Below are 12001 nucleotides of genomic sequence, written 5' to 3' on the forward strand. Positions count from 1 at the left end.
TAGAGTGTCTTATGCCAAGAAAAATAAGTCAGAGAAAAGACAAATACCATATGATTCCATTCATATGTAAAATTTAGAAACAAAACAGATGAACATAGAGGAAGGGATTAAAAGGAATTTTAAAAAAAGAGAGGGAGGAAAACCATAAGAGACTTAACTATAGAGAACAAATTGAGGATTGCTGGAAGGGAGATGGGTGGAGGATGGGCTAAGTGGGTGATGGGTATTAAGGAGGGCACTTGTGATGAACACTGGATATTATATGTAAGTGATGAATCACTACATATTCTACTCCTGAAACCTGTATTACACTCTGTATTAACTAACTAGAATTTAAATAAAAATCTGAAACTAAAACAAAGAAAAAGAATCCATAGTGAACCTAATAGCTTCTCTTTTTACCACTACATTTCTCAGTGGTATTCTCTACCTCACAAATTTTTGCATATCTAAACATCAATAATAATCTGTTTAAGAAGTATGTTATCTGCAACACCCAGTGCTCCATGCAATATGTGCCCTCCTTAATACCCACCAAGCTCACCTATCCCCCTAAAAAAAATATTGAATCTTCAAGTTGGAAATTATCTTAAAAATTAAGTATTAAGTTTATTTATTTATCTTAAAAAATTAGTGGAGTACAAATTGACAGTTTAAGTATCTAATTTAGTTCTCACATTTTTAAAAAATTATGTTATGTTAGTCACCATACAGTACGTCATTAGTTTTTGATATAGTGCTCCAAGATTCATTGTTTGTGTATAACACCCAGTGCTCCATGCAATCCATGCCCTCCTTAATAGCCACCACCAGGGCAACTCATCCCTCATTCCCCTCCCCTCTAAAACTCTCATTTGTTTCTCAGAGTCAATAGTTTCATGGTTCATCTTCCTCTCCTATTCCCCCCCTTCATTTTTCCCTTCCTTCTCCTAATGTCCTCCATGCTATTCTTTATGTTCCTATTTGACCTTCTTCATGCTATAAAAATGTATAAATTCAAACACATTCAGGTAGGCACGTTATTTAATCCCCTGTCAATCCCTACCATCTTCTGTCTGATACTCAACTTATTTCATTTGTGCTGACTAATTGCTGCCTTGTTTCTAAGGATATTTGAGTTTGTGATATCTAATCTAGTCAATGTACTAAGCAATAAAGTTATTATGTAAACAATATGTTAAGGTTTGTCAACATAATTTTTGTCTGAGTATTTCCAGTTATAGAAGTATTATTATGTTATAAAACAGATTATTCCACTTATGGTTTGTCTCCCTCCCAATCCCATCTTGTTTCATTTATTCTTCTCCTACCCACTTAAGCCCCCATGTTGCATCACCACTTCCTCATATCAGGGAGATCATATGATAGTTGTCTTTCTCCACTTATTCCATTTATTATCAACTATTTGCAGATTATTTTTCTACATTTTCATCCTGATTCTATCTGCATTATACAGAATAAGTCTAATTTTCTGTTTTTCATGGGCCTGCTGAATAATTATAGTGATCAAATCTTTTAATTCCTCTTTTTTCCATTATAAATATTCCCTATTCAGTTAACTTTTTTTTCATGTGATACAGTTTCCACACATTTCAAGTTTTTCAATATCCATCATATAATGTGGTGACAAGAAATAGTAATAATGCTGCAGATGCTGTCTGTGTATATATATATGTGTATATATATATATACACACACACACCATATATATATATATATATATAATATTTCTATTGACACAATTAACATCAGCTTCACTCTTTGACAGCTTATAATATATTTCTGGTATGTATTGTACCTGCATTTAACTAAAACTTCAAGGTCTCTTTTGTTCAAGATCTTTTGCTACATAAATGTCTGATACTCTAGTTCCCCTCAAGTCTATAGGTTCATTTATCAGGCAGGAAAAATTTATTGAGTATTGGCTACATTAATGACACCATGCTTAGTGCTAAGGGTAGAAAGAAGAATATAACACAATGGAGGGGCTCATAGTCTCATGAAGGAGAGAGAGAGAGAGAAAGAGAGAGAGAAATGGACATATATTTTTGGTCCAGAGTGAGAAATGCAGCAAGAGAGTTATTTATAAGGGAGGCTTCTACCCAGCTGGGAGGAGCAAGTAGTTATCAGTGTGTGTTAACAACTTTTAAGTAGAGATATCATCATCAGATATTTAGGTTTGGAGCTTATGAGAGAGGTCTCAGCGAAAGTAAAAGATTAGGAGTATAGTAGATGTGTGATTTTGCATCCACTTAATCATTGTTTCTTATTTTGCTCTGGGGGTGTGAACATTTCCCCTTTGGGCACAGGGCACATCCAGGTTTAGACTGCCAATCACCATGTTTTATTCTTGTCTCCCCTACCCATGTAACCTGGGTTAGCGCATGTCCCAACCAGACCAATATGATGCTCATTCTCTAGAATTTCAGTCTTGACCCCATTGCTGGAACAACTCATTTAAGTTACTGGGCCCTGAGAATACTGTCCCTTACTTCTTACAACCCTAGTGCTGCAATCTATCCAGGTTTTTCTTCTTAAACTAAATTCTCCAGCTTTCCTTCCAATTATGCAAATTACTTCATAACCTTACCACAAATTTCTTTCCACTTTAAGTTGTCAAAGTGTTTCTATTGGCTTGCAACCACACAATTCAATTACACAACTTACATATACAGGGTTGTATCAGCTTAATTTAGTAGTTAATGCTTTAATAAAAGTGGATAGGGGGACGCCTGGGTGGCTCAGTTGGTTAAGCAGCTGCCTTTGGCTCAGGTCATGATCCCAGCGTCCTGGGATCGAGTCCCACATTGGACTCCTTGCTCAGCGGGGAGCCTGCTTCTCCCTCTGCCTCTGCCTGCCATTCTGTCTGCCTGTGCTCGCTCTCTCCCCCTCTCTCTCTCTGATAAAAAAAAAAAAAAAAAAAAAAAAAAAAAAAACTTAAAAAAAAGTGGATAGGAAAAGACTACAAATTCTGGAATCAGTTTCTCGGATTTAAAAACTAGCTCTGTCACTAATTACCTTAGTAAACTTAAGCAAAGTACTTTATTTCTTTGAGCTCAGTTTTCATATCTATAGAATAGCGTTTCTAGTAATCCCACATACCTGATGCAGGATTTTAAACATAAAGGGAGAAAATATATGTTAAACACTTAGCAAAGTGTCTGGTACATACAAAGTGCTAAATAAATGTTGATATCCACACTACAAGAGCTAGTGTGGATATCAGTATGGAAAGATCAGAGTAGGGATAGAAAAGGAAAGAGTGAAGTTATATAGTCAGAGGGAGGGGTCATTCTAGTTAGAGTTCGGGCAAAGGCTATAGAGAGATCAAATAAGAAAAGGGCTAAAATGACAATATTCAGCAACCAAAAAACTGAACAATACAATTCAAAAATGGGTAAAGGGCTTGAATAGACATTTCTTGAAAGAAGATACAAATGGCCAATAAGCACAAGAAGGGATGTTCTACATCTCTCGTCATTAGGGAAATGCAAATCAAAACAGCAGTAAGATAACACTTCATACATATTAGGATGGCTGTTATCCAAAGAAATAACAAAAGACCCCCACAAAAAACTCCCCCAAATAATAAACATTGGCAAGGATGTGGAGAAATTGGAAGTTGTATGCATTGGTGGTCAAAACCAAAATAGTGCAGCTGCTGTCGAAAACAATTTGGTAGTTCCCAAAAAGTTAAACATAGAATTATCTTACAATCCAGCAGTTACACTTCTGCATATGTACACAAAACAACTGAAAGCAGAACAGATACTTGTATACCAATGTCCATAACTATAATTCACAAAAGCCAAAAGGTGGAAACAACTCAAATGTTTATCAACTGATGGGTCAATAAACAAAATGTGGCATGGAATAATCTAGCCTTGAAAAGGAATGACATTCTGGTAATGTGCTACAACATGGGTCTACTTTGAAAACATGCAAAATGAAGTAAGCCAGGCACGAAAGGACAAATACTGTATGATTCTACTTACACGAGGTTATCTAGAATAAGAAAATTCCTAATGACATAAGGTAGAAGAAGAAGGGGCTGTGAGTAGAGGAGAATGGGAGTTATTGTATAATGTATTTAGAATTTCTGTTTGTGATGATGAAAACTTCTGGAAATGGATAGTGGTGATGCTTTGTATGATACTGTGAATATACTTAATGCCATAGAATTGTACATTAAACATGACTAAAATGAGAAATTTTATGTTACATATATTTGCCGTAATTAAAAATAGGCATAAAAATGATTATTGCGCATTAAGATATTATAGGTGATCTTTTCTAGTAATTTTCAGAATTAAGGGCAAGAATCACCAGTTTACAGTGTGCTCTGAGGAAAATGGGAAGCAAGGAATTAGAGTCACCAAGAATAGCCTCCTCCATAGGATTTGGGTTCTGAATAAAAGGATATGTAGGATGACAGCTATAGGCATAATACAGAGTCAAGACAGGGTTTATCGAAGACATGTTGACATATTTGAACATATTTATGTGCTGAAGAGAAGCCAACAAAGAGAGAGAGGTTGATTATATAGCAGAAAGGGGGTTGATAGTACCTGGCCCTGAAGATGTAAAATGGAGGGAAGGAAGTAAGGTTTAGTGGAGACAATGTAAATTTGTGGATTGGGTTAAAGTTTGAGGAATTTTACATGACAAATATCCATTTCTTCTGTGAAGTACTAGGTGAGGCTGCTAATGAGAGTGAGGCATGTGAAGCAAAGGAGAGAGCTCCAGGTTTGGAATAGCTGCTGAGAGTTGGAGCCATAGGAAGTACAGGAACAGGAAGATTATTGGGTTCACTTTGTGTAGGGTTTTGGGGGCAGGGACAATAGGACATGTAGATGAGGAAACTGATATCCAGATTTGGTGGGAGAATAGTTTAGGTGATTGGGGTCCACGCTGGTTAAAGAAAGAAATCAAGTGAGGAGAAAAACAGACTAACCATAGGTAGTTTTTACTTAACTAAGCCAGTAGAATTCTGTTTCTCCTCATGAAACTGATGTGGAAAGATCATTGGTTTTAGAAACCAGAAATCCTTGGTTCTAGATTCAGTTCTGCCACTAACTAGGTATATCACATTGAACAAATCATTTCATATCACTGGACCTCAGTTTCCTTGATGGTGAAATGGGACTGGGGTCAGATTATATCTGACTCTCTTTATAGTTCTAATATTCTGGGACCATAGGTCAGACAACTTGCCTGATTAGTAATTTTCACCAGCTCTGGAGTGAGAAACCCTTTTATATAGACTTTTTCTTAATGTTGGAATAGATGTTTCTTTTCCAAGAACTTGGCCCCTTATAGACTGTCAGGGGACAATGTAATCCATATGTCAGCCAATAATAAGAGAACAGCAGAGTTCAAGTGTCCAAGCCATTTACCCCACTTCCGCTCATTAGTGTTGGCATTCTTATTGTATGAGTCATCTCAGGAAAGTTTAGCTGCTTTCATTAGGGCAAGCCCTGAACCCTGTCCCCCCCCCCCCTTTTTTTTTTTGGTCTCACTGCTTGGTCTGCCTTCTAGCATATAATTGAACAAATCAGAAGATTTTTATCAAGGGCTCCATGAAGGTCCCTGATTCATGCTAGGACATTGGGAATTCAGGATAGTTATGTCATAGTTGTTTCATCCTGTGAAATTTATATTCTGGTTGGGGAGCTAAACCCAAGCCCATGAAATCTTAATGAATAATATAAGACAATGTATAATTAAATGCCAACATACAAATTAAAAATATCCTGGTGTTTCAGCAATAACAGGTCTTCATTGATCTTTAGGGAAAAATGGGATTTAAACGAGGTCTTAAACACTGGGTAAAATTTGGTGAGAAGTCTCTCTTAACCACAAATGGTAGAATCAGGTTTGGTAGTGGGAAGGACCTTGCTGTGGTCTTGTCAGTCATTTTCTGCCTCTCTCTCACCTGCAGTTTGTTGATAATTCCCTTTTTCAGTTCTCTGTATCCAATTTCTTCTCATTTATCTATAGCTCTTGATATTTTATACAGATATCTTGAATAAGAATAAGCTGAAGCCCTTCTTTAGGTTTGGGGATGAGGTTGTGAAGTCAGCTGCTCAGATGGCCAAGCCACCTGCATTATTGGCTTTGGCAGGTACTCTCAAGAATTTACTATGTTAAAACAGCTCCTCCAGCATTCATAGTACACCTGTTATATGTTGATAAGCATGCATTCCAAAATAGCACTTCCTTTGCCCACACCTTTCCAATGTTATATATAAAATAGCATACAGGAACAAGGTAAAATTGTATCTGTACAAAAGGGACAGGAATGCTTTCTTTTCAATGGCAATGTGGAGCAGGGTGTGAGGTGGGATTACGTTTCTTGTAAGAGGCAAAATTTTCACTGCAAAGTAGCTTGCAGATGAATCCAAGACTACAGAGGACATGAGGCATAACACTTAGTTTAAGCACTAACTGAAAGTTCTCAGAATTGATTAGCTTAACTCTATGTTTTGACCTTGGGAGCTGTAAGGCTCCGAAGCTTGGTGTGTGGAGATGATCGTCCCTTGAATTTTTATGTCCTCATTGAAATTTAATTCCCTTAAAATGTACCATGTTTCAGATGGAGAGTGAATTTGCCTGCACAGAACTCTTTAGGATGCTTTGGCAGAACAGAAAAGAATTTGAGACAGTTCCCACTTTTATGAAATTGATGGAGACTAACAGTACACAAATGGAGAACTCATATAATAAAACTTATGAAGTCTATAAACCAGAACAATATAATAATAATAATAATAATAGCAAATACATGTTGAGCACTTACTATGTGTCAGGAACTATCTTAAGTTTACAAAAGCTAGGGGGTAGGGTGTGGGATTAATAGAGGAACATGAATTTGTGAGACTGGGACCTTTACAGTGTTACACTCTAATATTCTTTCCACCTCTTAACTGCCCTTTAGATCTGTTCATCCCTTCATGTGCAAAAATAAATTTCATTCTTTCAGAGAAAACTTCCTCAACATATAGAACTACATTTCCAATATAGATGCTACTAGCTGGACAGTTAAATTTAAATAAATTAAAATCAAATAAATTAAAAAATCTAATTTCTCACTTGCCTTAGACATGTTTCATTTATTTGTCATGTGTAGCTAGTAGCTATCATATTGGACTGTGCAAATACAGGACATTTCACAGATACAGAATATGATATTGGATAGTCTTAGCTATAGTATAGGTAACCATAACACATAGCTTCCTTATAAAAATCAATGTACCTAAATAACATGTACATCCTCTGTCTTCTCTTCTGGATTATATACCCTATGGAGTACAGACTTTGGATCCTCCTAAATGTGGTAAATTCATTATTCAGCACACATCTACCATGTCTGATGTCCGATGCACCTACTGCTGACCATTCACCAATGCATAGGAATACATTAATAACTGCCTGGATGGATCATAAAATGTCTCCCAGAAGATACAACATTTGGATTGAATTTTGAAAATGAATATGAGCTTGCCAGACTGAAAAGGAGACAGGAAAAGGGAATAACTTGATAAGCCTAAAGGAAATACAGTGGATTAGGAAATTGGAAATATAGTTGTGGAACCCACGAGAGATATGAGAGCTGCAGATACAAACTGAAGAGTAGAATGGTCAGCTTTTAGATTTGGTGGAAGCAATGGGTACCACATGAGAGAACTTATGTATAAGAAAAGATAGGGACAAATTTAATATACTGGAGAATACTAAGTTTTATAGTAACCAAACAGCAGAAAAAAAACAGTGAAGCCAGTTGAGAAGGAGCAATCACAGAGGCAAAGGAAAAGGAAATTTTAAGAAGTAAGAAGTGGTCAGTAGAAGTCATGGAAGATTCAGTGCTGGTCATTAGCATGAGGGGTATGCTAATAACAAATCCTATTCTTTTCACATTCTGTAGCACAGTTAACACTGATGCTAAATCAATAAAGTCTAGCCATGATAAACATTTTCAGCACCAGTAGATCTCCCTTCCTATTTTCTCTTGGTCAGAAACTATTTTCCTATTCCACCCTGTCAAAAGGAAAAGCTTTACGACTCACTGTCAGGAAGATGTATGTGACGGATATTAACTTCACATTGAGTTTCTCCCAGGGGCATAAGGATCATTACTTTGCAGGGACAGGTGTCTAAAGCTGAACGTACCTTGTCACTCCTTAAAAGAGAGAAGAAAAAAAACAAAAAAAACAAAACAAAAACAAACAAATAAACAAAACAAAACAAAACAAAAAAAACAAGGGCTAGATGCTAAAGGGAGGCTGATTATGGTTCTAATGTTGGACTCTCAATTTCCAGAACATAGGATGTTTTATCATCTCTGGGCAATGCCTGACATATAGAGGAGACCTTTAATATCTGTCACACTGGTAAACTGAATGATTCAAATAATTAACTGGACTTTCCTGTGAGTTAATGAATTGTCTGTCACTGAAAATATTTGAACAAAAGTTATATATCTCCTAAAAGAGTGCAGTGGGTAGACTCCATGCATTGGAGAAGATTGAAATAGAGGACTTGGATGCCACTGCTCTGGTCAGATACAGCGAGACTTGTGTTGGACAGAAACATGAACTTCAAACACTTTAAAGTGCAAAGGCATAGGAAAAAGGAAATGATAAGAAAATGATGAGTTTTCTGAAGATCTGGCATTCATATTCCTCCACTTGTCATCCAGGCATTCTATACATAGAAACTCACCATAACAGAATTGAGTGTAAGAAAATAATCCACAGAACATGCTTAGTCTCTTGACTGGCCCCTCCCCCCATAGCTGCATCATTTGTCTGAGTGCACCCTGTCACTGTGTCCTAAGCAACAGCAAGTTGGCTGGGTGAAGTCATATCCCAGATTTCCAATATAGCTCAGAAGAAACAATGGTGGGGTTGATTCATAAATGGGAACCTGTGTCCTGAGTATTAATTTTGAAAAATAAACACCTGAGAAAAATCTAATGGTTTTGCTGTTGCATTTCACCACAATTGAAATTTGCTATAAGCAATCTGGAAGTGTGATGATGTTAGAAGTGAAATAATTCTTGAGATGCACAGGACTTACCTGTCAGAGTGCTGACAACTCTGGAATTCTATCTTCAGTGCCATTTCCAAATTGTTACTTAAAGAGAAGAAAGATAAGAGTTCAAAATGAGTCTTATCCTTGACTCCAGAATACATATCCAGAATATTTATTGGCATAGTAAAAAAAAGTTCCATTGGCATACTAGTTATTGTAGACAATAGATAAGAGTTGAAAGCATGAGTTATGACAGTTGCCAACATAGGTTTGACTGGAGCTCAGCTTTATGATTTTTGGCAAGTTGCTTACCCTCTCCCCAAAATTCAATTTCTTCATCTGTAAAATGGGAATACTAATGCATATCTCAGGGTTGCTGCTAACAGCAAAATTAGCTATTAATTTTATACAAGGGAATAAATTCATACTTGATTCTTGAAAAAAGGATATTCCAGAGCACTCAACATAGTAATTTTCATGAGTGAAGGTTAAACATACAGAAAACAGGTAAATATATTTTGCCATGCTTACAGGGGGGACTGAGAAATCCCCAACCAAATCAAAGAGTTTTCCAATGGAATAAGATTTATTCCAGATTTGCTCCCCCCTCCTGTTGTCTATTGAGATGACTGGGAAAGCTGATAGCAAGCAAGTGCTACTCCTCTGGGATTGATGAGTCAGAGGCAGAGAGTAAAGAGCAATCTGCTAAGCCTCTGTGACCCTGAGTCCTCCCTCCTCCCGGGTTCTGACTGACTCTTGCCCAGTTTTGCATTATTTCACCATGGAGACAAATATTCTCTGGAGAGAAGTAGGATTTGCTGGGCTTGTTTATTGCTGCAATAATATCGGACAGGTGTTACACAGCTGCCTTCTTTCCAGCTGCCCCCTTGTCTCCTTGAATTTTGCATAAGCCTAGTTAGTTACCCCAAACCCCATTCCCACCGTGGATAGGACAGTTGCCTCACACCTTGGTCCTTGGTTGGCAAGGACCAAGCTGTGACAATACTGTCACTTCCCCAGTGTGACACTATTGTGTAGTGTTCCTAAACTGAGCTTTGTCATCAGACAACCACAGTTTCCATCTTAGCTCTTGGTACCCACCTACTTCTCTTACCCTCAGCTTCTGCTCCTAAAACCAGGGTAATAGCATCTCATGTCTGTAGAAATCAGAGAACATGGTGGCCTTGAAATAAGCATTTGTTAGCTTTTAAGATTATTATTATTATTATTAAAAATGTTTGCTTTGCAACAACCCACTCTGGATTCCTGGTAAAAGTATGAACTCTGAAAGTAACTTGCTTAGGCTCTTGGCTATGTTCATATTTATGTATGTGCCTCTTCCTATAGGCAAAATTCCTGGCCAAACTATTGATTGAAAGACTCTGTATCCTCTTTTACTGTATTCATTATTGCTCATGAATCTAGGGGCTAACTAGGTAGTTCTGGACACTGCTTAATCACTTGGTTCACTAATGCATCTTCCATATATTGTTGGATTGGTTAGGAATAGAATGTTTTAGCAAGATCTCACTCATGTGGTCAGCTGATATAGTTCAGGTGATGTGGTAGAAGACTGTGCTATGTGTTTTTTTCTCATCCAGCAGGCCAACCCAGTCTTATCCTTCTGCTGGTAGGCCAATTCCAAGAGGAAGAGGTAAAGCAAAGGTTTCTTATGGCCTATGCTTAGAACTAGCAAGCCATCACTTACTTCTATGCCATTTTATGGGCCAAAGCAAGTCACAAAGTCAGCCCAGATTCAAGAGATGAAAAAATAGATCTCACCTAATAAAAAGGAAAATGTACAAAGGCGTATCGCAAAGGGCACAGATGACAAGAAGATGTGAACATTTGGAGTCATCAGTCTAGCACATCCTTATGCTAAATTAGTCCTTAGTCCTAGACACCTGCATCCTTGTCTCAGTAACTCTGCATAAAGCTGAACTATTAATCTACTCTATTCCATCCAAGGGCTAAAATTTTTGGCTTTTTGCATTATGTTAGCTGTCATTGTCCTGGCTCCAGTGGAAAAGAAGATATACATAGTATTTTGAACAGCTGAGAGTGACTGATCTTTCCTTCATTTCTGCTTCTTCTTTTCTCACACTCTCCTACCCCTTACTGAGTATTCTTTGACCTTGGTAATCTACTCTGAAGAGCCTAATGCAACTGTAGAAAGTGGTAGGGTAAAAATATGGGAGTTAAACCCCAACTTCTCCCATCCAAGTACTAACCAGGCCCGACCCTGCTTAGCTTCCGAGATCAGATGAGATCGGGCACGTTCAGGGTGGTATGGCCGTAGACTAAACCCCAACTTCTAAAAGTTCTCTGTTCTCTGTTTGTTCTTGGAATCACCTCATACTTAAAATAATGCACAGTTGCCATTCAATATTAAGTTTTGAGAGATAGTTTCTTTTTTCCTTTCTATATCTGTTGCCATTATTTATTTCTCACCATGGGGTGATTGTTGGAATTCTTTTTCCATACTGAGTATATTTTTATTCTTTCTAGATCCACCATAGCCAGCATCTCAGGGCTCACTTCCCAGAGGGCAATTCTGTAATGATCTGGATGTCACTTATGTGTCTGAAAGCATAAAACATAGTCAGGAGGAGGGGAATGGAGAACAAAGCACCAAAGGAAATGTGTGACTGTCAGTCATGGGGAGTGATGTTCAGGGAACAGTAAAAGAAAGACAAAAACACACAGAGCCCTACCCTGGAAGGGTTGAGTCCACCAATTCTGAGTCTCAGGGAATTAAGGTTACAAAGTGATATGAAAAGCCAGAAGCATGATTCCTACACCCACAGATTTTATAATCTGGTTACAAAGATGGGTCCTCATGAAATAACAGACAATGGCATAAGAAAAGAGATCATTAAGTGTACAATTTAGAGGAATGCAGTATAAAGAACAAAAAATTGTAAGGATGGCCTAAAGTGGCTAAGGCAGGCTGACAGACTCTGATGAA

General features: G+C 37.5%; 1 long non-coding RNA gene across 1 annotated transcript in view; it reads right to left on the reverse strand.

Annotated features, from left to right (window-relative positions):
* Window positions 1-9140, reverse strand: part of LOC131833655 (uncharacterized) — a 56652-nt gene extending 47512 nt beyond the window's left edge. Inside the window, exon 1 of the long non-coding RNA XR_009354563.1 lies at window positions 9079-9140. This is a non-coding gene — a long non-coding RNA (uncharacterized LOC131833655). The remainder of the gene's footprint in view (window positions 1-9078) is intronic.
* Window positions 9141-12001: the final 2861 nt, after the last annotated feature.

This window comes from Mustela lutreola, chromosome 6, assembly GCF_030435805.1.
Source record: "Mustela lutreola isolate mMusLut2 chromosome 6, mMusLut2.pri, whole genome shotgun sequence".
Classification (NCBI taxonomy): domain Eukaryota; kingdom Metazoa; phylum Chordata; class Mammalia; order Carnivora; family Mustelidae; genus Mustela; species Mustela lutreola.